A 25,079-nucleotide genomic window follows, 5' to 3' on the forward strand; every position below is an offset into this window, starting at 1 on the left:
TCTGGTGAAAGTGAAGGCTTGGGGGCTTCTTCCTTGATGGTCGTTGATGATGCTGTGCGAACATCTTGGTAGTTGGTCAGTAACAACTTCAAAAGGACTCTGATTGGTGGAGGAGCTCTTCTGCATGTTGACGGAGAACTGTGCAATGTTCAGCAATCGAACCCAATTCTTCTGTGTAGCTGATACAAAATGGCGGAGGTACTCTTCAAGGAGGGAGTTCATTCGCTCTGTCTACCCATCTGACTCTGGATGGCTGCTGCTGGAGAAGCTCAGGTTTGAACCAAGTAGTTTGAATAGCTTTGTCCAGAAAGCACTAGTAAATCGGGGATCCCGATCACTAACAATGTTCTATGGGACTCCCCAATATTTCACCATGTGCTTGAAGAAAAGATATGTCGTGTCTTCAACTGAGAGGTGCTTTGGTGATAGGATGAAAGTGGCATACATGGAAAATCGATCAACAACAACAACAATGGATGCGTATTCCCGAACATCTTCCTCCAAGTGGCTTGGCGCACTCCGACTTGTCTTATTGGCAAATCAGGCATGTCCTTGTATATTCCTAAACATCTTCCTCCATACAGGGCCAATAGTAAGCATGTTGTAGAAAGGCCAAGGTATGCATCCACCCAGGGTGTCCTACCCATAAGCTATCATGACATTCATGTAGGAGAGTCTTCCTCAAGTCTTCAACTCTCGGTACAAACATTCACCTTCCCTTTGTCAAAAGAAGGCCTTCATCAACCCAAAATCGCCTAGTCTTTCCTTCATGAGCCGCTGTCATCAAACTCTGAGCAATGGGGTCCTTCTGGAGTCCTTCCTTGATGTGCTCAATGAGGTCTAGTCTGATTTGGCTTCTAGAAGGACCTTCACCTACGGATAAGGCTGCAAGCTCAGCCTTCCTACTAAGTGCATTAGCAACCCTGTTCATTGGCCCTAGTTTGTACTCTAGAGTTATGTCAAACTCCGCTAAGAAATCTTGCCATCAAGCTTGCTTAGGGCTTAACTTCTTTTGTGACTGAAAGTAATTGGTGGCAATGTTGTCAGTCTTGACCACAAACTTGGAACTAGGCAGGTAGTGTCGACAAGTGCGTAGGCAGTGGACAATGGCTGTCATCTCCTTCTCTTGCACAGTGTACTTCCTCTCATTGTCACTCAGCTTGCGGCTCTCATAGGCGATAGGATGCCCTTCTTGCATCAAGACCCCACCGATGGCAAAGTCAAAAGCATCTATGTGTATCTCATATGGCTTGTTGGGGTCTGGTAATCCGAGGACAGGTTCTATCGAGACAACTCTCTTCAAATCATCAAAAGTTGTTTGATTAACTTCATTCCAGGTCCAAGTGCTAGTCTACTTCAGTAAGTTGGTGAGGGCAGTAGCTTGTGCTGAGAATTCTGAGATGAATCTTCAATAGTAATTTACGAGGTGAAAAAAGGAGCGAAGTTCGGTGACCCTGGTGGGAAGTGTCCAATCTTGAATGACCTTGACTTTAGCTGGATCCATGTTGATTGTGCCTGCTTGAATCACATGGACTAGGAAGGCCACCTCCTTTATGGCGAAAGAGCATTTCTCCTTCTTAACAAGTAGGTTGTTGTCTTGCAAAACCTAGAAAACAGTACGGAAGTGGTCAACATGTTCCTCCAAGGTTCTACTATAAATTACAATGTCATCAATATATACAACAACAAATTGGTCCAAGTAGGGCCGAAATATCCTATTCATCAATGTGCAAAAGGTGGTTGGAGCATTAGTGAGGCCAAAGGGTATGACAAGAAACTCAAAGGATCCATATCGAGTAACACAAGTTGTCTTGTGTTCATCACCTTCAGCTATGCACATTTGATAGTATTCGGACCTCAGGTCTAGCTTGATAAAGTACTTGGCCTGGCTGAGCTGGTCAAAGAGGTCGGCCACCAAGGGTATGGGGTATTTGTTCTTGATGGTGATCTTGTTGAGAGCCCAATAATCAATACAAAGCCGAAGAGATCCATCATGCTTCTTTTGAAATAAGACTAGTGCTCCAAAAGGGGCCTTAGAGGGTTGGATCAACCCAGCATCCAACAACTCACTCAACTGCTTTCGAAGCTCGGCTAGCTCAGGGGGAGACATTCTGTATGGTGGGCGTGCCGGTGGTTTGGCTCTAGGCTCCAACTCAATCTTGTGATCAACTTCTCTCCTTGGGGGAAGCTTCTTTGGTAGTGTAGGAGGCATGACATCCCTGAATTCTTCTAGTACTGCTATAACTACAGGCGAGATATGCTCCATTGCTTGATTAGGATGATTGGAGTTCACCAATGTGGCTAAGTAAGTGGTTTCTCCTTTCTGCATGCCATCTTTTAGTTGCAACGCTGAGAACATCTCAGGGTTGGACTTATTCTTTGGCACAACTAGGACCATGCAAGGAGCCTGATCTTCGAATATGCACATTGAATTGAGGAAGGGCATGGGCATTGCCTTTACTTGGGTTAGGAATTCCATGCCAAGAACAACCTGGAAATCATCCATGGGCATGACTGAGATGTCTATCTTCCCTTCCCAATCACCAAGTTGCAAGACCACCCCGCGAGCTACACCTTGCATGGGCTTGGCATTAGAATTCACAACTTTCAGCCATCCCACTTCCTTGGTGGGTGCCATTTCTACTATGGATACCTCCTCCATAGAGATGAAGTTGTGTGTAGCACCTGTATCCACCATGGCTCTTGTGGGTTTACCATTCAAGCGGATATCAACATACATCAGTCCTTTCAGCTTGAACTTTGGTGCTTCTTGCAAGTTTGCCTTCTTCTTCATTGCATTGAGTCTCCATAGAGCCCCCATTCTTGTCTCCTCTGGTTCTTTTTCCTCCTCGTTGTGCTCATCATCACTGTGTTTTGCAAGCAAGGCATTGAGCTTCCCCCGGCTAGGGCAATCCTTGGTTCAATGTTTTCCCTCACAGATGAAGCATGGTGAGGGAGGTGTCCTCTTCCCAGGTTGGCCACCCTTGTAGCTAGAGTCCCCCTCAGGTTTCCTATAGAACTTGAATGTATTGGATTTGCTTGGCTCGGAGTCCCCCTTGGGCCCATAGTAAGGTTTCTTATCACCTCCTGTCTTCCCTTGGCCTTGATATGGGTTGGATTTAGGGCCATCCTTGTTTGGTCGCTGGAGTTCCAGTTCAGCCCATTGTTGTAGGCCGTCCATAAAGTTGAAGAGCAAATCCTTGTTTGACATGTCCGTGATCTCGAGCGATAGTGCTGAGAACTCCTTCACGTACTCGTGCAATGACACCGTGTGCTTTAAATTCTTGAGCTTCTGACGGGCTTGGTACTCCACGTTCTTTAGATAGAATTGGCGCTTTATCTCACTCTTGAACATGAACCAGGTATCTATGGAGCATAATCCTTGCTCCGCATCGGCACATCTCCTGCGCCACCATAACATAGCAACTTCAGTAAGATACATTGCAACAGTACGCACCTTGGCCGCCTCTTCAACAAGTTCAGTGGCAGTGAAGTATTGTTCTATTTTCCATAGGAAGTTGTCAAGTTCCCAAGCATCTCAGGTCCCTACATATGGGGTAGGCTCGCGGACTTTGATCTTTGGCGGGACTAGAGCAATAGGGGCACTTGTTGTACTAGCCATCAGTCTCTTCAAGAGGGTGACCTCGCCCTTCAAGTCGTCGAGCTGGGCCTGTAGGCACTTCACCAAGTCCTCTAGTGGGTTGCTTGGCCTGTTGGAGTTGTCAACAGACTGCTCTTCCAATCTTTCAATAACCGTTGCCACGGTCTCGAGGTTGAGTTGAAGCTTGTCCACACAATCACGAGTTTCCCCAACCATTGCTTCATAGCGCATGATGCACTTGTCCATGGTCGCAAGCTTGTCAACTGACTTATCATGCTTGCTAGGCTTTGAGCCGGCGCTTTTGTCTTTGGGAGGGCTACCTCTAGGCTCATCCTCATCATAAACCCGTGAGATCCCTTCTTGGATCTCCTCTAGCGTATCTTGCTTCTTCATCGGACTGGCGTTGTTGTGGGGCACGACAGGGACTCGTTTGGCTTGATAGCCGCTGGCATCCACAAGGCTTTGATACCAACTGTCACAGGGCTATGTGTTGGGGCCCCATGCGGCACTCGCTAGTCGACGAGTAAGCCTATGGATTCAATAAGAAAGCAACAAGCAACAACGAAGGCACACAAATTAGTCAAAAGGCTCTTTGTATTGCATAAATTGGTGGCAAGCACAAGCACATAGTTTAGTATCGAGGGGATCTCGTGCTTAACCTTTACACGCTATTGATTCACTCGACTACCTACTTCCCCTCAAAGAGTACATTAAGCTTTTGGAGAAGTGATAGAAGGATACATCAAAATATTGAATATTCATACTACTATTTACATAATTGCCATTGGCATTACCCCCATTTACAAAAAGAGTACAGTGACCCAACCCAAGACACATGAAGACACTTAGATGGTGATGATGGTGGCTGATCCATCACACTTTTGTTGCTTCATATGAACCCATTTGTGGAGGACCGAGTTGGGGAAGCTTCTTATGAATCTAAATTCCTTTTGGATTAGAGAAATGAGAAATCTGACATTCCAGAGAGTGATCACCATCGCCGAAGAAGAGAAAACTCGAAGCAACACCTGAAAACCCCTATTTCCTTTATTCTCTCTTTCATTTTTGTATGTTTGTTGCCAATGTTGCTGATGGATGCAATTGCTTTGCATATTGGATGTACCTAACGAATAAGGTGTGAATTTGATACTTCAAAAACCTGCAAATGTGAAAGAACGACAACTTGGTTGGAAGGGAAATTGGCTTTACTGTTCACACCCCGTCGCCTAGAGTTCTAAGGCATTTGTTGTGGAAGACACGGTGATGACACTGTGCAATTTCAGATATGGGAGTCATGGGATTGGAACTTGGGAGGTGTGTGGTGGGACCATAAATCTTCGTTACATTAGATGTTGATTGATTTCTCCGAAGTCCAAAATGACTGAGAAAAACAGAAAGACTATTGAGGTTTGTACTCTACCTGAGTATGTGATGAGTTTGAATAGGAGGAGACGAAGATGGAAGTGGTTCGATTTGAAGTCTCTCTTTCGGTTTTAATGATGCGTCTGTCAACTCAAACCGTAGTCTTATCGGTGGAGTTGTCTTTAACAACACCGAAGTCGCTTCCGGTTGCCCCACTGCAATACGAAGTCCACTCCCTCCCCTAGCTGATTGCTGCTGCTATTATTCTTCACTGAATCTCTCTCCATCCCCTTTTTTCCCCCAAGTAGACAACAACAAGAACAAAGAAATCAAGCCCGTGAGTGGCTTCAAGAGTAATAAAGGACCCCTTTCGTTCTTCCCCGACCTCATGAGTGAAAAAATCGCCACCACAACTGTGATTTGATGGGCACAGTGGCCATGGATTTCCTCTACCATGTTTTGGCTTCTGACAATGCCCGAAACACCATGGATTACTACTTCAAGAATGATGGCTTCCAACCACTACGATTTGACCTTCATAGTCTTCGATCACCTCCAAGATTTAATCGACCAGCTTTAGACGTCGTCGGTCCTTCAATTCGCTGAAGAAAAGGTAAGAAACGGGTAGAGGTCTTTTGATTAATTATGCAGAGGTTTGTGTAAAAGCATCCCGAGGTGATGTTCCTCACTCTGCGTTTAATGACCCTTTCATCTGTGCAGGTAAAAGCCACTGATCATACTTGGGAAGGTGAAAAATTAACTTTATGTTGGAGTTTGGGCTTAGAAAGACCATATTCAAATCATATGCCAACATTCATGGAGTTACCAATATGTTTTGGAAGCCAAGAAATGTTGTTGGTGGGCACAAATGGGATAAAAAAGTATTCTTGTGTGTGTATGTGTGTATACGCACACACTTGTGTAAGTTTATATATGTTAGAGCGTAAAATTGTCTTTATAATGACAAAAGTCCATTTTGAACCAAATAATTATTAGACAATGTATATCCTTATCTCCAATTAAATTGATCTATATAAGCTTTTTTTATTTTTTGGGAAATGAATAAAGTTCTTTGTTGTTTCATATTGACATAAGCATAATTGTTTGTATTACCCCTTAAACTGGACACTTAAGGGACTCATGTTAATTTAGAAAAACACCTTATCAAGTGCTCATTATGTATTGTTCTTGTAAGTATATAATGTTCACCTAGACCCCTAGAGAATATTAAACATTGTATTGAGACCACGTGGGTCCATGTGAACGGCCTACAATCAACTTTCCTTCTGTAATGAACCCGTGATGCACCACAAGCTTGCGATGAACTCATAGTGCATATCGCAGAACCACGATAAACCTGTGGTTCATCGCACATTCTCGACAATCCGAGCCAAGGCAAGCCTAGGTCGAACCGGCAACAAGACCTGCACGTGCTCATATCTATGATAAAGCCATGGCCCGTTAAGGAACATGACAAGATGCCACATATAGCGCCATATCAATTAAGTAAGGCACACAAGAGGTGGTAGCACACATGAGTAATGAGGACTTCTGAATGAAAGAAAAATCGTTCATTAAGAAGATCCTGACGAGACATGTTGCAAAATTCCAGTGGTGCACTTAATGGTAGACAACAAACACAATATCCCCTTTCCTAACAAGAGACAGACATCTTTATCTCTTGCCTTTTAGGATCTCGGGATCTCCCCCATAAATAAAGATCCTCCTCATATTTAAAGTCATTCAACACTCAAGCACTCTTTGCCTTTGACCCCCAACTCTACCACTCCAAAGCTAGCACCCTAACCCCAAATCCAGTCTCGCTCCAACTCTCAGTCTTTTTCTGTCTTTCAAAGAGACCACCCCCTAACTTAGCCTTACCTTTGTCTTTGATCACAGAGAATGGAAACACGAAGGATAAATCTTACATCCATCCCAGAAGAGCAAAGTAACGTCCCAGAAAACACCAACCTAGTAGTAGAGGACCAACTTGAGACGGAGACACCCATCCAAGTTGACATCGAAATTCTCTCAAACAAAGTGTACGAGTTTGAGGCATGTTTCAAAACTCATTTCCAGAGGATCGAATAGATGCAAGAGGAGATGAAGAGCACCTAATAGTATCTCAGATGTCAGAATAATAGTATTTGGTTTTTCTTTAATGATCTACAATAAAGTTTACTATGCTCGTGCTAATACTTGATTGCGATAGAATCCAATGAGCGCTTGACTCTAAAATACTTGAATCCTATTATTCTCAATGTTACCTACAAACCTATAAAGTCCTTTCCAATATTAGTGGACACTTGCAACTTTCTTTCTTTCTCTTCCAAAGGAGTTTTTTACGTGCGCTAAACCTCAACCAAGGAGTGCACACAATCACCTTCTTTTTATAGAAGTTTGCAAATGCAGACCTATTACACTCGCAATAGTACTAAATTGTGATTAAGCTCCAAAATTACGAAAAGTATTTATGGTAGAGTGCAATTTCAAACGATTTATCTACCATTCGACACTACACTAATACATGTTGCGATAAAAATTCACAAAGCACGCTATTTCCAAGCCACATTTCACATAAATTCAAACTTTACCCTACGCACCAGCATGCGATAAGGTCGTATTACAAAGGCGAAAGCTATAACCAAGCTTTCTTGGAAGTATATGTGAAAGCTTTCTGGAAGATTTAAAATACAACGAGCAACCTTTCTGTATGATTAGATTTGCTTTGCATTGGAACCCGAGCGCAATACATCAGGGTCAAAAAAAGCACACTGGCACTACAACAAAACACCATAGCAAAGCAATTGGAATTGGTATGTTTGTGCATCCTCCTACAAAAAGGATCAAATACTCTATTGCCTCCCCCTCTTCGAAATAATTTGTGATTCAGGGCTAATGATAATAAGTCAGGCACAAGGAAACACCAAAGAACGTCCAGTCATGGTGACAGTTCACCAACTATCTGATTTAAGTTTTCCATAAATAAACGCACAATTGTAATAACGATAAAGCAACTACGACACAAATAACCAAAAAGAAATTTAGCAAAAATGATTATTTACATTTCGTTTACATAATCTTCCAATTCCGCTTCGTACTCAACGAAGATCTTCTGCTGCCTTGACTGTTCAGCCTTAAGCTCCTCCAACTTACCTTCCAGCAAAGGCGCACACCCTTCATAGAATGGAATAGTACAGACGAGCCGGAAACAGAGTATTTATCGCCCTTACGACAACCTTGAATCTCCACAGGATCCACGGTTTGATAGCCCAAAGAGGTGATATCATGCTTATCACAGTACTCCCTCAATTCCCAACGAATTTGGGCCAATTTCTCCTCATAAGTCAGCTCTTCTAACAGAAAGATAATTCCAGGTTTTGCGTCCCCGTCTTCTGATTGACTCTCCAAGCCTCCCAAGACCCCAATTTCCCCAACTTGGGCTTCCAGCTCAACAGGAGCCCTGCCCTGTGTACTTTAGGAACTTTGGCATCAACAGCTGCATGCGGGACTAGGATCTCCTTGCGATGCACTGCAGTCTCAGAGACAACATGAACCTCCTCTTCCCACCCTGCATCACCAAGAACATTATTTCAGCACCAACACCCTTAGGGACCTCAGGAGCTGCACAAGGAGGTTGCACTGGCCTCAGTTCCTCCACTAACCGCCTAATAATAGGCATGACAGGCACGATGGCAGGGACGACACCAAATGGACCCTATGATTAAGTAACACAAAATAGTCAGCAAATTAAAACGCCATGCGACAACATTCTAATGCAAAGCTAACAAATGCACACCTCTTCGACCGTAACAGGAGCCTCCGATGCCTCCAAGCTTGGGTGAGCTTCATTGGCTTCTACACGCTTCAGCATAAAAGACAAAACAGTTCAGCAAAAATAACAATGAAACTGAAACAACAGTAACAACAACAAAAAAAAAAAGTGTATCAAACGATAAAGCAAACTTACTAGACCAGCTTCCCTTGGAAGAGTTATTGGAACCTCTGTGTCCAACTGAACTCCACCGCTTTCCACAAACTGCAAGAATGACAAAACCAAACCCCATTCAGTTCGTCGCGATAAAGTGGACCCAAAACAAAGATAGAAAGAAGCAGAGGGAGTCACTTACCAAGTTACTATCCGTAGGACCCCACTTTGGATGAGGGGAAGCCTTCCTCTTCATTCGCCCACTCGAAAAGCAAACGATGGCACCCCCAGAAGAGAGTGCCGCAACCGTCAAACCCACCAGCTCCATGACCAGCACAGTCTTCTGCACAGGTGGCGACGCTACAGAGCCCTAATCACCCTCAGCATGAACCTCCCGTGCATGCAATGAAGTCGTAGCTGAATCAATAGACGCCGACACAGCCGTAGGCTGGAAAGAGCGTGTCACCCTTGCTGACCACCACCGATATCATCATACCCGAACTAACACATCACTTGATCTAGGCGGTAGACAGCCAACTGTGCTTCGCCCGTGCGATCAAGGCATGCCACCACTCCAGGCCATGTTACCAGTCATGCCACACCCGCAGCAAGACTATCAATATCCACCGTGCACTGCTGATCAACCATCTTAAAACTCTTATGTCGGGTAGCTTGAAGCCAACGTTTACCTCTACAAACGTCAAACACCTTCATCTCAACTTCCTCACCCCACAAAGTGGCAACGGGAACCTGCATGCGCGAAAGAGGGCATGGAGTGACACAAAGATTGAGACGCTTCGACAGGAACATCCAGAGGAATGGCAAGCACACATAACTGATATGCCTCTTGCCGCTCGGGTCCACTATCTGATGGATAGTGTTGCCCAGTTGCTCATAAAGGTACCATAGGAACATTAAGGCCAGAGGTAGCTGATGGCCACTAGCAGCAAGGACAGCCAGTGAAACCAAAGACGTATGTAGGTTGTAGTCGGGAAGCCTAAGAAAAAGGAATTGAGAAGCAATATAAAGAACAAAAGCATCAAGATGATATTGATTATATGTACCCCACACCATTACATCCCCCGCACCATGAGAGTTGAACCAGAACTCCAGCCATTGATCCAATGGCACCTTCCCCGAGAATTGGTCTGATCCACTTGGGCTTTGTACGCTGCGATCTCATGGAGGAGCTCGTCATAGAGCCCCTTATAGTCAGCAGGAATAGGCTCAATGTGTTGGAGGTGCTGGGCAGATACAGCACCTCCAATGGGTAAAGCCAATAGGGCAGCTATATCTTCCACCAAAATGGTGAACTCCCCAAAAGCCCTGACGAATGTGTTGGTACGACAGCACCAGTGCTCCAGCAAACGCCCCACGTTCTTTACTAGAAAGACCCATGTAGAAATCTATGAACCTAAGCAAACTAGAATCCTACAGCATTTGGCAGTACATAGGGTTTTCACGGATGTATCCCACCCAAACAATATAGCTATTAGGGGATTTCACGCTATCTGTACTCTTAACACTTTTAGGACATAGACTAGTCCAACTACCCACATAAACACAACAACTTGTTTCCATAAATGGGATCAAATATACCCTCTACACCCCTCGGAACCAGGACTGGAGGTCAAAATCCCTGTTCCCCTTCGACTGATATAGCTGCCTCATTTTCCCACAATAGTTCTGTTGTGTCTACCTCCCTAACGAAATCATAGAAGGGACACACAACCCTCTTCTCCCCTTTCTTTTGGCAAGGAGCCATGACAAACAAAAAACGAGGGACAGAAAAATACGAAATGAAAGAGGCATCAAAGGACACGAAGAACACTACAGAGATGATAGCAAGAAGGTAAAATGGAGAGCCGATGCAGTCTCCCTACACTATTATAGAGATTTCCCCATGCGTGCGGAATTGTAAACGGCATCGGAGAAGATGAAAAGACTCCAATACAAGACCCGAAATGATGCTTAGCGGAAAAGTAACCCATGTATAAGCTTTGGGAAGCGCATGGTCAGGCCAAAGAGTTGGAGTTTTCACCCATTTTATAAAGGAAAAGGGCTCTCATTTTTAGATTTGAAAAACTCGACTTAAGTCTTTGATAGTGACTTCGTTTTCCATGGGAAAGGCACACAACCAAGAGATTTTGGGTTTTAAGGATTGGGAGAGGGAAGGTATTAAGAACCCTTCTCTCTAAGCTGCGGTAGTAGCCCAAAATGGGAGTTACTCAGGCTTAGATTCTAACAAAACACCAATTAATGGGATTGCTCAAAGCTCCTGAAACCCAGATAAAATGTTCCTAACTTCACCCAAAATTGATTTGAGGTGATGTTATCAGGTCTTAGGTATTGGTTTCCCTAAGACCCTCGCCTCTTTACCTCTTTTCCTCAATCTAGAGGAAGTTGGGAATGCAAGTTTCCTAGAATTTAAGGATTTTAAGCAATCTAAAATTAAACTAAGGCAGAGAGATGGGGGGTTGAGGCTTACCTCTTGTGTACAACCTTGAAACCAAATTTCTAGCAATTGAAAGTACTTCAAATGAAACTTGATCAAGGCAGGGACTAGGCTCGGCATTTTTGGTGTTGAATCTAGAAAATAGGGGATGAGGAGTTGGGAAGCTCTCTCCTCCCTCTCTCACTTCTTTCTCTAGGGACTTCTCTCAGATTTCCTCTCTTCCCTCCCCTCTGGTCTCTTTTTAGGGGCCTCTCTTAGATTTCCTTTCCTCCCTCTCTTCTCAAGTCTTCTCTCTTGTCTCTCCTCGATTTTTCTCCTCCCTTTGAGCTTGAATTAGGTTAGTATTTATAGAGAATGGAGGGAGATGGGTCTGAAACTCGTCCAACTACAGTGTCTGGGATTCAATAGAGGTTTTTCACAAAAATAGGTAAATATTCTTTAAAGAAATGGATGTTCAGTCAAGATTACCTATTTGGTGAAACTCTTTCTTCAATTTGGGGGTAGTTTACATGGGTTTTATATGTCCAATAGGAAGTTGGGGCATGCCAGACATTGCAGTCTCGTATCTGGGGTTGTTAGAGACAGAAAATGTAAATTTGAAGAACTTTTAAATTCTATTTTGTCCTTTCTTGGTTTTAAGTAGGGGTTGTTTGGTATTTCGAGTTGTTTAAAGCCTATTAGGCTATGTTTCATTGATACAGGTGTTTTGATGAGTCAAGGATGGTTCTGACATCAGTCATCACCATTTTAAGGCTTCAGGTTGGGCCAAATGAAATGGTAATTTAATCGGGTGCGTTCAAATGGTATCTTTCTAGTTTAACAGTCAAATGGGTGAATCTGGTCATGAAATTTAATGTCTTGGGGTTTTTTGGGTCTTTGAATATAGTGGTGAGGTCTGATCGGACAAATAGGGTCAGGATGATTGAGATTTATAGCTAAAAAATTTGGGTTAATAAGATTTGCTAAAATATAATCTTTATTTAATGAAAGGTCAAACAGGGGAATTTTTGGATGAAATTTGGTGGGTTGACATTTTTTATCATTCTGAATCTAATGGAAGTGATGGATCTTTGATCAAAGGTATAGATTGATTGTTTTAATTCAGATCATGGTCTTAACTTATTGTTTTCCAATCAATGAAAAGAGTTTGAAATGGAATCTTACTTTTTTAACAAACAAACGGAGGTGTTTGGTCGTGAGATTTGACATGCTAGGGTTTTTTGGGTCTCCAAACATAATGGTAAGATTTGATTTGTCACGTGAAGTTAGGATGACGAATGGTAAGCTCTGATTAATGAAATGTGTTATAATAGGATCTAAGTTTTAAGGGGAGTCAAATTGGTGAATTTGGAGTTACAATTTGGTGGGTAGGCATGGATTAAGGGGAGGAGTCAAGTGGATGGTTCTAATTTTAGAAAGATATGATTAATCTTGGTAATCATTCAGGGCTATCAGAATTGAATCTTAATGTCTTTATGGTTGGTTGTCGTAAATTCATAGTGGGATTCACTAGTTGATTGTTTCTTAATGGTTTTGAGGTGATGGATATGTTGGATTTGATTTTAAGGAGTTGGAGTTTGATTATCGCATAGATCGGACCATTAAAAGGGAAGTTGGTATGATGAACAATAGATTTTTGTAGTTTAGTCATGAAAATTGATGTGTAACTAAGTTGTAGTTTTCTAAGTTTGGGGATGATATCTGATCAAGGTTCTTATTTGTCCTGTGATTGCATCAAAAGGGGGTATTTTGGGTTTTATAGAGTGTCAAGTTTATCTGCTTGTGTTTCAACTTTTTGGAGTGCAAGAGGAGGGTACAAAGAGATAGGGTGAAGGGACGAAGCAAAAATTGGGTGCTAACAACTGTCCCTCTTTGTTGGAGGTAGCAAGTTGTTGAACAACAAAGAAAATGAAGCACATGAAGATTTTTATGAGGGCCAAGAGTTTGGATGAGGAGATTTCACTGCTAGAACTTCAGTCAAAGTTGAAGTTAATGTAGTCCAAAACCTTTGCTTGGAAGGTATTGTATCATCCCAAGCCTTTGAAGTCAATTGCAGTTGTCAAACAAATACGAGAAAAACATAGTGGTGCCATCCCGAAAATAATTAACCTTGGTTGATGTTTGATTTTTGATTGGTGCATAGAGGTGTAAAGTGGGTGCCTGTGGACAGCCCGTACTTTTTGTGGGCCATGTCATGCCACCCTCTCTAAAAAAAAAAATTCGGGGGTCAGCCCAACACGACCCACGGCCAGGACCCGTGCAGGCCCGTCCTGGGTCGTGCCATGCTACGGGCCAGGCTGGCCTGTGGGCCAAACCTTGGGCAAGGTCGGGCCTTGCATCAGGCCAAAGCTATTTATTTAAAAAGAAAATTGACAAAAAACTTAAAAGTTTAATTTTACATGAATTTTATGTATAAAATTGCTTATATATGCAATAATTAAATAAATTAATATAATAACATTAAAAAAATACTTATTTTATTAATATTTGATATACTATATATTATTATATAATTATAATTTATATAACATTATATAACCATATATAAAATATATATAAATGTATATAAAATATATATTTAGGTTATGCTGGCCCATAGGCCGCGAGCGGCATGGCCCGCTTCGTCGTGCCATGCCATGCCTGTTCGTGGACCTAAAATCCTAGGCCTAACATGGCCCGATTTACGCCTCTATTAATGCATGCATATGTTTTAAAGGAATTGATACTTTAAAGTATGGGATGAAGCTTGTTAAGTTTTTTTTTCTTTATTTATTATTATTTTTATAGATACCAAATTTGTTATTTGTTGGATGCAGATAGGCTAAGTTTGTGTGTTTGTCCTTTCTAGATGTAGCATGTTTGATGTTGAAGATTGAAGATTGAATTTGTTATTTGATTCAAATGTTTGATGAAACTTTACTAAGTTGATATGGATTTTGTTTTTTTTTTTTGAGTTTTTTATAGGTCTAGATTTTGATTTAAATATTTGATAGATTTTGAATTTTCACGGGTTTTGATTTTGAATTTTTGAATTTTTACGAGTTTCATTTGATTTAAATATTTGAGGGGCTTTGGCTTTTGATTAACTATTTGATTTGAATATTTGATTTTTTATAGGTTTTATTTGATTTAAATATTTGATGGGCATTGGCTCCTGATTGGCTATTTGATTTGAATATTTGATGGTTTTTGTTCTTTGATTTGGATTTTTATGGGTTTTGATTTCTGAAATTTATTTGATTTGAATATTTGATGGATTTTGACTCTCTATTTGAAGTATTTATTTGATTTATGGATTAAAATATTTGATGGAAGTTTAATAATTCAATATGGATTTTGATTTTTTTTCTTTATTTGACTTTTTTATTTTTGATAATATTTGATGGAAGTTTAATATGGATTTTGATTTTTGTTTTGGGTTTCGATGGATTTCGAATTTTGCTTTTTTATGGATTTGATTTTTGTTTGGTTTTGATTTTAAAAATATTTGATGGATTTTGATTTTTGTTTTGAGGTTTTACAGGTTTTGATTTTTGAAAATACTTAATGGATTTTGATTTTTGTTTTGGGTTTTTATTTTGAAAATATTTGAGGAATATTGATTTTTGTTTTGTGTTTTTATGGGTTTGGATTTTTGAAATTTTTATATGGATGTTGATTTTTGTTTTCGATTTTTCACAAGGTTTGATTTTTTATGTTTGATGTTGAAATCATTTTAAGAAAATATTTTGAAAACTTGGCAAAGGTCTTATGATTGCTATAGCGCATGTTGTCATTCTGATGTGTAATAAGATCCCTTCGTATAGGAGTTACTTGCGCATTAAAACTTCAATAATTCAAGCAATGAAAACTATGTAGTGCAAAGTGTATGATATTAAAGTAAGTCCAATGCCCCCAACAACAGTCTTGATTCCTTAGAAGGTGGTTTGAGGATAAGTTTGTTTGGTCACAACTTATCAAGCTCTCTATGCTTTTGGACATACTACCATGCATCGGGGGCAAAAGATTTTTTGAATTCTACGAGTGATTTACTCAAAAGTATTTCACATGGGATTTTTTTATATTATACCAAGTGATTGATTTTGATTAACTCCAAGATTTTACACGAAGGCGTGTCAAACAAGGTGATAGATTTTGATGATTTTTGATGGGTAAGAGATTATGCTTGAGAGATTTTGATGAATTTGGATAGGTTCTTGATTATGCCCAAAGGTGAAGTGAAATATATTGATGAATTTGGATGAGTATTTGATTATTTTTTATGGATATTTCATTATGCCTGAAGGTGGATCGTGCAAAGTGAGAGATTTTGATGATATTTGATAATATTCGATTATTGCCCAAAAGCGGATCACACAAAGCAAGAAATTTCGATGATTTTTTATGGGTATTTGATTATGCTCAAAAGCGGATCGCACAAAGTGAGAGATTTCGATGATATTTGATGGTATTCAATTATGCCCGAAGGTAGATTGCACAAAGAGAGAAATTTTGATGATTTTTTATGGGTATTTGATTATGCCTGAAGGCAAAACACACAAAGTGAGAAATTTCTATGATATTTTATGGGTATTTGATTATGCCCAAAGGTGAAACGTATATAGCGAGAAATTTTGATGACTTTTGATGGGTATTCAATTATGCTTAATAGATTTTGATGATTTTCGATGGGTATTCGATTATGCCCAAAGGCAGATTGTACAAAACGAGACATTTAGATGATATTTGATTATGCCTGAAGGCGGATTGCACAAAGTGACAAATTTTGATGATATTTGATGGTATTCGATTATGCTCAAAGGCAAATCGCACAAAGTGAGAAATTTCGATGATATTCGATAGATGTTCTATAATGACGAAGGCGAATAGCACAAAGCAAGAAATTTTGATGATATTTGATGGGTATTCGGTTATGCCTGAAGGCGGATTGCACAAAGCGAGAAATTTCAATGATATTTGATGGGTATTCAATTATGCCCAAAGGTAGATCATACAAAGTGAGAAATTTTGATGATATTTGATGGGTATTCAATTATGGCCGAAGGCAGATGGATTTTGATGATTTAAATGAAAGAAAATTAGATGATTAATGACTTTTGAAGCAACTTCCACAAAAGGATTATGAAGATGATGCAAACAATTCTGGATTAGGTGCATGCTAGAATTTTGGATTTAATGAAAGATTTTTGGATAATGGTGGAGATTTGTTTGAAAATTTTTGAATGGTTAGGATGAATGATTTTTGGATTTTCTGAAAAAAAATTGGATGATTTGAAAGAAAATTTTTGGATGCATTATTCGCAAGAAAAATGATGTTATTAAGCTTTTTGCTATACAATGATGCAAGATTTTTTTTTTTTTGCTACATGGGACTTTGATGCTGTGAGAAACTTTGATGTCATGAGGGACTTTGATGCCATGAGGGGCTTTAATACCACGAGGGACTTTGGTGCCATGAGGGACTTTAAAACAAATTTGATGATCAAACATTGATTTATATGCCAAAGTGCAAAAAATAATATGACTATTTGGAAGAAGGATGATTTTAATAAGCATAGTAAGCATACGATGACCCTTTTCTTATTTCCCTGAAATGATTAGCCATTTTGAAAAATTTGGATTGGAGAACAGGATAATGCGTATGATGCTGACTGGGAAGGTGATGACAAGAGCTTGTGAAAGGTCATAGCTTACTTCTAACAAAACAATGACACTCAAAAGAGCCTGCTTACCCTTAACCGTGATGTGAGATTTGATGACAACAACACTATTGGTTTCAAAGATATGCGTCTTACAAATGTTGGATGCCAATTGAAATTCACTTCGGAAAAATGTTCAAGCAAGAGGTAGTTGCCCCTTAGTGTAGAAATTGAATCTTCATAACTTTGTCGAATCGAACTTCTTGTGCTTTGATATGCTTGCCCTGAGTTTGGAATGTATCTTTCCTTTTTTCTTTGCCCCTGGTTTAGTGTTTCTAAGTCTGATTTCGTTTTTTTTCCTCTTATTTTATTCTCTCATTTGATGTGCTTACACTTAATTCCATCATTGTCAGTGGGAAAAGGTGTGTCTAAGGTCAGCTTGCTAACCTCTCAAAGATTGAGGAGGTCTTATTAAATAGGACGAATATTCTTTTGATATAGGTTTTAGATGCTTGAATTGACCAATGGGGCCTTTAGCACTTTTTTGGATTTTCTTTTTCTCCTTTTTTTTCTCTTTTTCTTTTATTCCCTTTTGATGAGAAATGGGTTTCATGTCCTTCAATGCCATGAGCCATACGTTTATCTTGATCTAGGAGGACTTTTCGTTGGGGTGGAGAGTGAGGTGGGGTTAAGATGGAATTGAAAATAAATGTTTAGCTTAACTGCCCCAATTTTTTTTCCTTTCATTTTTTTTCTTCAAAATTGCACTTTGCTACCTTAGTTTTTCCTCTTTTTCTTTTTTACTTGTTGTAAGGACATTCGAATATTTGACATATATCTCTTGAAAAAGGGGTTTTACTCAAATAAGAGGTTCAGAGAATTGGTAGTGGATCAAAGACAAGGTGAAATGACTAATAGATAGTCTCCCTTCATCTCTTGATTGTATGTATGACTTATGAAATGAAATACATGTTAAGTTTGTCCCTAATTGATCATTTAAGGGAGAAGTATTACTCTTTGACAATGTTGGGGCCCTTCGGTGAACTTGCCCCTAGTTCTTTTTGTTTTTTTATGCTTTTTTTCATATTTTTTTTCTTTCCTTTTCTCCTATTTTACTTTTTTACTTTTTTTTTTGCCCTTTTGATTTTTCTTTTGATTCAAGCATTTTTGGAAAGTTGTGGGTTTTGTCAAAAAGAGGTTTAGATGAAAGGCTCAAATGGGTTGACTATCGTCTGAAATGATAAGTGACTGAGGGAAATGATCAATCGAAAATGGCCTCCAGTCCTTGCTTTGATTGATCATCAATTGATAGTGGTTTTGATGACTTGATGTTGACTTAGGAGTAGCCGTTATGATTTGATTCCATTGCCCTTATGCCTCCAGTGCTTGGGCTACCCAAGGTTGTTTCCTTCTCCAAAAATTTCCTTTTTTCAATTCCCATTCAACAACCAACTTTTCTCAAGAACATATCGATGAGACTTGTTGCAAGTTTTCAATCATCACATTTGGATACACTGGGAGGATAAGTTTGGCCTAGTTGAATTTGTTGTTTTCTTGGGAATAAGCATTGGAACACAAACAAAGATTGATAAAAGACAAAATAAGGTTTCATTAAGTAAAAACCGAGTACACTGAACTTTAAGGCACAAAGAAAAACAAAGTTCAATGCAAATGTGCTTTAGGTGGCAACATGTCCATAAGCTCAAGTGCGGGGTTGTATTGACCATCATTAATGAGGCAGTGGATAGCATACCTCAATTATCAGCATTCATTGGTCTCATGTCCTGGTCCTTGATGATAGGCATAGTAAATTTTCTAATTGAAATTCTTTGGATCTGTAGGAGGCTTCCAAGGCAATAAATGAAGGTATCATTTTTCGACCAAGATGGGCAAAAGTTGGGAAGGTTGGCAAGGTAACAGGGTGAACTTCTTTACTTCTTTCTTAGATGGTTGAGGTAGTGACATAGGATTCAAAACAAAAGCTGGTGGTATTGCCCTTGTATGAGAGATTAGCCAATCAACTTTGAAGGTTAATAGACTCACTACTTTTTGAAGCTCTTCGATCTCTTGTTGGATTTTGAGTTGATCCTTAGTAGGTGTGGTCATCTTTCTTGTTGGGAGCATTAGACTTCAGATGGAATGCAAACATGCATGGAACGAATGCAAAGATGATGCAAGCAATGCCTAGACTATTTGTCTTTGGGACCTAGAAGGTGTTTGGGTAGAAAACCTAGGGTTTTAGGTGTGTTTGAGGGCCTTAAGGTTTTATTATTTTCATTGATTACCGAGTTGCACCGAAGCGACAATGCCCAAGCTACCTACGTACCCCTTATGAGGGATTAGACTAGTCGTAGTTCTTAAATTTGATTACATATTTTAGTTATGTTTTAAGGAATATTCTTTGGTATTGATTAGATCTTGGATATTGATTTTGAGAAAAGTGCAATTGTTTATTGAGTGCCTCAGTCCTTGAAGCTCTTTGGTAGGGCATAGGGAAATTGGTTTAGGTGATAAAGGTGTTAGATATCCACTCTTGATCAACTGCAAAGGTAGGGAAGCGAATTATCTCTTGACATTACTTTTGAAGGGATTAATTAAAATTCAATGTTTCTGTGTTAAAGAAGAAGGTTGATGTATGGTGGCAACTACAGTAGGTTCTTTGATCTCAACTAGTGGATTTGTTGATGCTAGGTGGATTTTCTCGTCCTTAACTCCCCATTCGATGTGACAAAAGCATAAAAATGTATATCAAAAGTATACTCAATAATTGACATTTGTAAAATAAAGAGTTTAAAAGTAATATTTTTTCATAATAATTTTATAAATGTCAATTTTATTATTTTTGCAATTTTTATGCTGAAATAATTAAAAATTGAATGGGAAAAAACCCAAACATAGGTGAAACCCGAACCCAAGTTCCATGGCCCAAGTATGAGTGTTGATTCGTTTCCCGTTTTACTCTAAATAGAGTCTAGTATTTTGGACATATCTTTCTTTAAAGATGTCAAAATTTTGTGATTCTTGAGGCTATGGATAGACAAGAGAGAGAGCTACAATTCATCTGTTGATAGATTTTTCTAAATCAATATCTATTTAGGCGAAAATTGGGGGATAAGATGCAGATCCGGGCTGAGCAGATTGAGGAGCCTAGTAGAACAATAAAAAGGAAAAACCTAACCTAAAATGGAGACAACTTTCAGAGGTTATGTGGCATTATTTTCTCTATCTTTCACAACGGAGAAGAGAGGAGAATGACATCCAAGTGCGGCTAAAACTTTAACAAGGCTAGGGAGGATCTTGATCGATGAGTTTTACTTGTTATTTTTACTTTGATTCCTTAAGAGATTTCAATGTTTAATTCTGTTCTTGAGAGATTTCTTTTATTATTTTGATAAATCCTAAAGTTATATTCTTCAATTTTCATATAAGATTAGTCATGCTCTTTTTATATGCAATTTGTTAGAAAATAATTGATTGGGTAGATTTATTTTATGGGTTGATCCTTGACTGCAATATTGTCAATATGATATATTAGCACTTTTGGATAGCTTGTAAGAATAGATGATTTTGTTCTTTATCAAAAGTTAATTCTCTCAGAACAAATACTTTTGTTCTTGTCATTAGATTCAAAGTTATATTTTCCAATTGTTTGTTTGGGATGTAAAACTTGCAATTGAGTGATAAATAGGAATCAAAGTTGAGACTAGTTAAAGCAAATCGATCAAGTGAATCTTGAAACCTTGTTCATCACAATACTACTTTTCATCCTTTAATCATCGTTACTTTTATTCAAGTATTTTTGCTCTTCTTTTATTTTTAGAAAATCATTTTTCTTGGTTATTCACTCTTAGGGATAACTCCTTTCATTGGTTTGATCAGCTTCTCTGTGAATTCGACACCTAAAGCTACGCTTCAACAATCACTTAGCCAAGGGTAATAATTTTGGGCGTAACACAAAATTTGGCACCATTGCCGGGGAGGACAATCCAACAACTGAGTTTGAACATTCCTTACTTCTCTTTTATTTCCTTTGTTTGTTTCATTTTCTTTAGTTATATTTTATTTTCTTAATCTTATTTTCCTTTTATTCTTTTTGTAAGCCAAAAAAACAAAAAAAAAAACAGAGCTGAGGGTGTATGAATAGACCAAGGGACAAAAGAGGAAAATTTGCTAGATAGATACAAATAGACCCACCACCACTCCCTGAAGAAGAAGAAGAAGAAGTATCATCTACTTCATCTAGTTCATCCTCCGATTCTAAAACCATGAGTCAACATAAGGACAACCTTGTTAGGTCTTTAAAAGACTACCTGCACCCCACCCGAATAGCCACACCATCATGCATCATGTTCCCTCCGAATACACTACAATTTGAGTTCAAACCTAGAATGATCCAACTCTTGCCTAATTTCCATGGTTTAGATAGTAAGAACCCATATATGCACATTAGGGAATTTGAAGAGGTAGTGGCCACCTTTCATAACTGAGCTAATATTGCAGACATTGTTAGGCTGAAATTTTTACCTTTTTCCTTGAAAGAGAAGCTAAGAGTTGGCTATACTATTGAGACTGAGATCCATAGGTACATGGGTAGAGATGACCAAGCTTTTTTTAACAAGTACTTCCTACACCATAAGACCAACAACCTTAAGAGATAAATCTCAACCTTTTCTCAAAAGGATAGTGAAACTTTATACCAAGCCTGGGAGAGATTCAAAGAGCTACAGTGCCTGTGTCCGCACCATGGATATGAAAGTTGGAGGTTAGTTAGCTATTTTTATGAGGTTTTAACTAACAAGGAATGTCAATTCATTGAGATGATGTGTAATGGGGAGTTTTTGCAAAAGGATCTTAAACAAGCCATAGATTACCTGAATGAGTTAGCTAAGAAAGCTCATACGTGGGCTGGACCTAATGCTATGATAATACTAATAGGTCACGTCCAACTAGGATTTACCATCTTAAGGAGGAAGACAACATCAAAGCCCAATTAAAAGTTGTAACAAAGGAACTTAAGGCCTTAAAGATGAGAAATAATAAAGTCACCCACACGGTTGCCAAGGTAGAAACTCAAACTTCATGTTTTGTTTGTGGGGGATTGGATCACTTAGCTCAGGATTGCCTAACCTATGGTGATATGAGAGAGGTTTATGAAGAATAGTGTAATGCCTTAGGAATGTATAGGAAACCTTTCTCACCCTATTCAAAGACCTATAACCCTAGCTAGAGGAGCCATCCCAATTTTAATTGGAAGGCTAATCAGAACCAACCTATATCATCCAACAATAATTGAAGTGAAGAGGTGCAACCATCTAGATTTCATCCTACACCTCAATACAATGCTTGACCGAATAGTAATCCTTTAGAGGAAATACTTCAAGCATTTATGGAGGCACAAAATAAGACTAACCAAAATTTTGAATCTATTCTTGCGTAGGGGGTTGAAGAGAAAAAGGATATCAAGCGTCAGATAACTAAGCTTACCAATGCTCTTACTATACAAGAGAGAGGCAAAATTCTATTTCAGCCTCTGACCAATCCGAAGGGGTTACATATGGTACAGGGATCCACCTTTGAACCAGAGAACATTAAGGGGGTCCACACTATCACTACTTGCAGTGGTAATGTTTTAGATTGGCCTTATCCAAGCCCACCTCACACAAATGTCACCACTTTGAGCAGAACTAAAGATGCCCCCTCAAAAGAGTCAGAAAAGGAGGCTATGATCCAAGTAACCTTTCTCCAAGCTCTTAGATCTGGAGGAAAATTTTCAGACAACCAAGTTGAGATTTTGGAACATTTGAAAGAAGTTAAGATTAATCAACATTTGTTGCATGTGATTAAGCAAGTACTAGCTTATGTCAAGGTGATCAAGGATCTATGTACCATGAAAAGGAGACACCATGTAAAGAAAACTGCATTTCTGACAAAATAGGTAAGTGCAGTGATTAAGCAGAGAATGCCGCTAAAGTACAAAGATCTAGGGCACCCCACAATTTTTTGTCATATTGGGATCTTGGACCTAGGAGCAAGTGTATATTTAATGCCTTATTCGGTTTACTTGTAGTTAGGTCTTGGAGAGATAAAGCCCACGTCCGTGGTGTTATAGTTGGTTGATCATTCTATTCGGAAACCAAGGGGGATAGTGGAAGATGTTTTGCATCAGATTGATAAATTCTATTATCCTATTGATTTTTCTGGTTTTAGATACCCAAGTTGTAGTTGACAGTGAGTCGAAGATTCCGCTTATTTTAGGAAAACCATTCCTTGCTATAGCCAATGCTCTTATTAATTGTAGGAATAACTTCACGAAGCTTTCATTTGGGAATATACTTTGAGGAGTTGCCACATGAGAGAAACCATCCAAAGACATCTTCTATGGAGATACCCAATATGGAGTTATCCCCAATACTTGAAAGATTGAAACATGCATTTTTGGACCAGGTGATACCTTTCCTATTATAATAACTTCTGAACTTAGTGCTGAGCAAGATGAGAAATTGATAAATCTATTAAGAGAACATAAGGCTGCACTAGGTTGGACCATAACTGACATTAAAGGTATAAACCCACTGATATGTTTCCATAGGATTCATTTAGAAGAATGAACTATCCCACATCGAGAACCCCAAAGAAGATTGAACCCAATAATAAAAGAAATTGTTAAAAAGGAGGTCTTGAAACTGTTAGACGCAGGAATCATATATCCTATATCTGATAGTAAATGGGTTATTCCTACACAGGTTGTGCCAAAGAAATCAAGGGTCACAATATTTGAAAATGATGAAGGAGTTCTTGTTCCCACTAGAGTAGTAACTGGGTGGCGCATGTGCATTGACTATAGGAAATTAAATGCATCCACTCGGAAAGACCATTTTCCATTGCCATTTATTAACCAAATCTTAGAACATGTGATTGGCCATCCTTTCTATTACTTTCTTGATGGTTATTCAAGCTATTATCAAATTGAGATAGCTTTAGAAGATCAGGATAAGACTACTTTTACATGTCCTTTTGGTACTTATGCTTTCCATAGGATGCCATTTGGTTTATGTAATGCTCTATATACTTTTCAATGTTGCATGCTTAGTGTGTTTTCTAATATGGTTGAAAAATGCATGAAAGTCTTTATCGATGATTTGACTATTTTTTGTGATTCTTTTGATTCATGCTTACTTAATTTGAAAGCGGTTTTAACTAGGTCTAAAGAAAAAGGGCTTCTGCTTAACTGGGAAAAATGCCATTTCATGGTGTCTTCGGGTATAGTTTTGGGACACATCATGTTTGAAAGAGGAATAGAGGTTGACAAGGCCAAAATGGAGTTGATCTCTAAATTACCCACTCCTGAAATGGTAAGAGAAGTCTGATCTTTTCTCAAACATGCTGGTTTTTATAGGAGGTTCATACAAAATTTTTCTGCTATAATACGACCATTATGTAAACTCCTAGTCAAAGATGCTGAATTCGATTGGACCCCAAAGTGTAAAGATGCTTTTAGAATCCTCATCACTAAGCTAACCACCACATCGACCAGGCAATCACCGGATTCGAAACTTCCATTTGAAATTATGTGTGATGCTAGTAACTATGCAATGGGAGTTGTTTTAGGCCAATGAAGAGAGGGGAAGCCCTTTGTTATTTATTATGCTAGTATAACTCTTAATATTGCTTAAAGGAATTATTCTACAACTAAAAAGGAGCTACTAGTTATTGTTTTTGCTTTAGATAAATTTTGTGCTCTCATTTGTTCACCTATTACTATGTTTACTAACCATGCAGCTCTTAAGCACCTTCTATCTAAGAAGGATGCTAAGGTTCACTTGATTAGGTGGATTTTGCTTTTGTAGGAATTTGAACTAATGATCAATGATAAGAAGGGTGTTGAAAATGTGGTTGCTAATCATTTGTCCCAATTAGAGTTTAATAATTTTGCAGATGATGACCCACCCATTCGAGATGACTTCCTCGACGAGCATTTGTTCACTATTAGCCAAGTGCCACGGTATGCCCACATCATTAGCTACTTGGTTTCAGGTGAAGCTATCGAACTGGAGTGCACAAGATAAGCGTAAGTTCTTGGTTGAGGTGAGAAAT

The 25,079-nt window shown here is 39.1% G+C and overlaps 1 long non-coding RNA gene and 1 other non-coding gene across 2 annotated transcripts; both read right to left on the reverse strand.

Moving 5' to 3' along the window:
- Positions 1-7,922: 7,922 nt before the first annotated feature.
- LOC148801255 (uncharacterized) lies at positions 7,923-8,998 on the reverse strand. Its single transcript, XR_016083740.1, has 3 exons — positions 8,934-8,998; positions 8,763-8,828; positions 7,923-8,681 (listed from the first exon to the last, which is right to left on the reverse strand). It is a non-coding gene; the product is annotated as an uncharacterized LOC148801255 (long non-coding RNA).
- A 12,630-nt stretch (positions 8,999-21,628) lies between these two features.
- Positions 21,629-21,735, reverse strand: LOC148801256 (small nucleolar RNA R71). The gene has a single exon (XR_016084855.1). It is a non-coding gene; the product is annotated as a small nucleolar RNA R71 (small nucleolar RNA).
- Between the last annotated feature and the right edge of the window lie 3,344 nt (positions 21,736-25,079).

This window comes from Nelumbo nucifera, chromosome 3 (assembly GCF_055504915.1).
Source record: "Nelumbo nucifera cultivar China Antique chromosome 3, China Antique-T2T, whole genome shotgun sequence".
Lineage (NCBI taxonomy): Eukaryota > Viridiplantae > Streptophyta > Magnoliopsida > Proteales > Nelumbonaceae > Nelumbo > Nelumbo nucifera.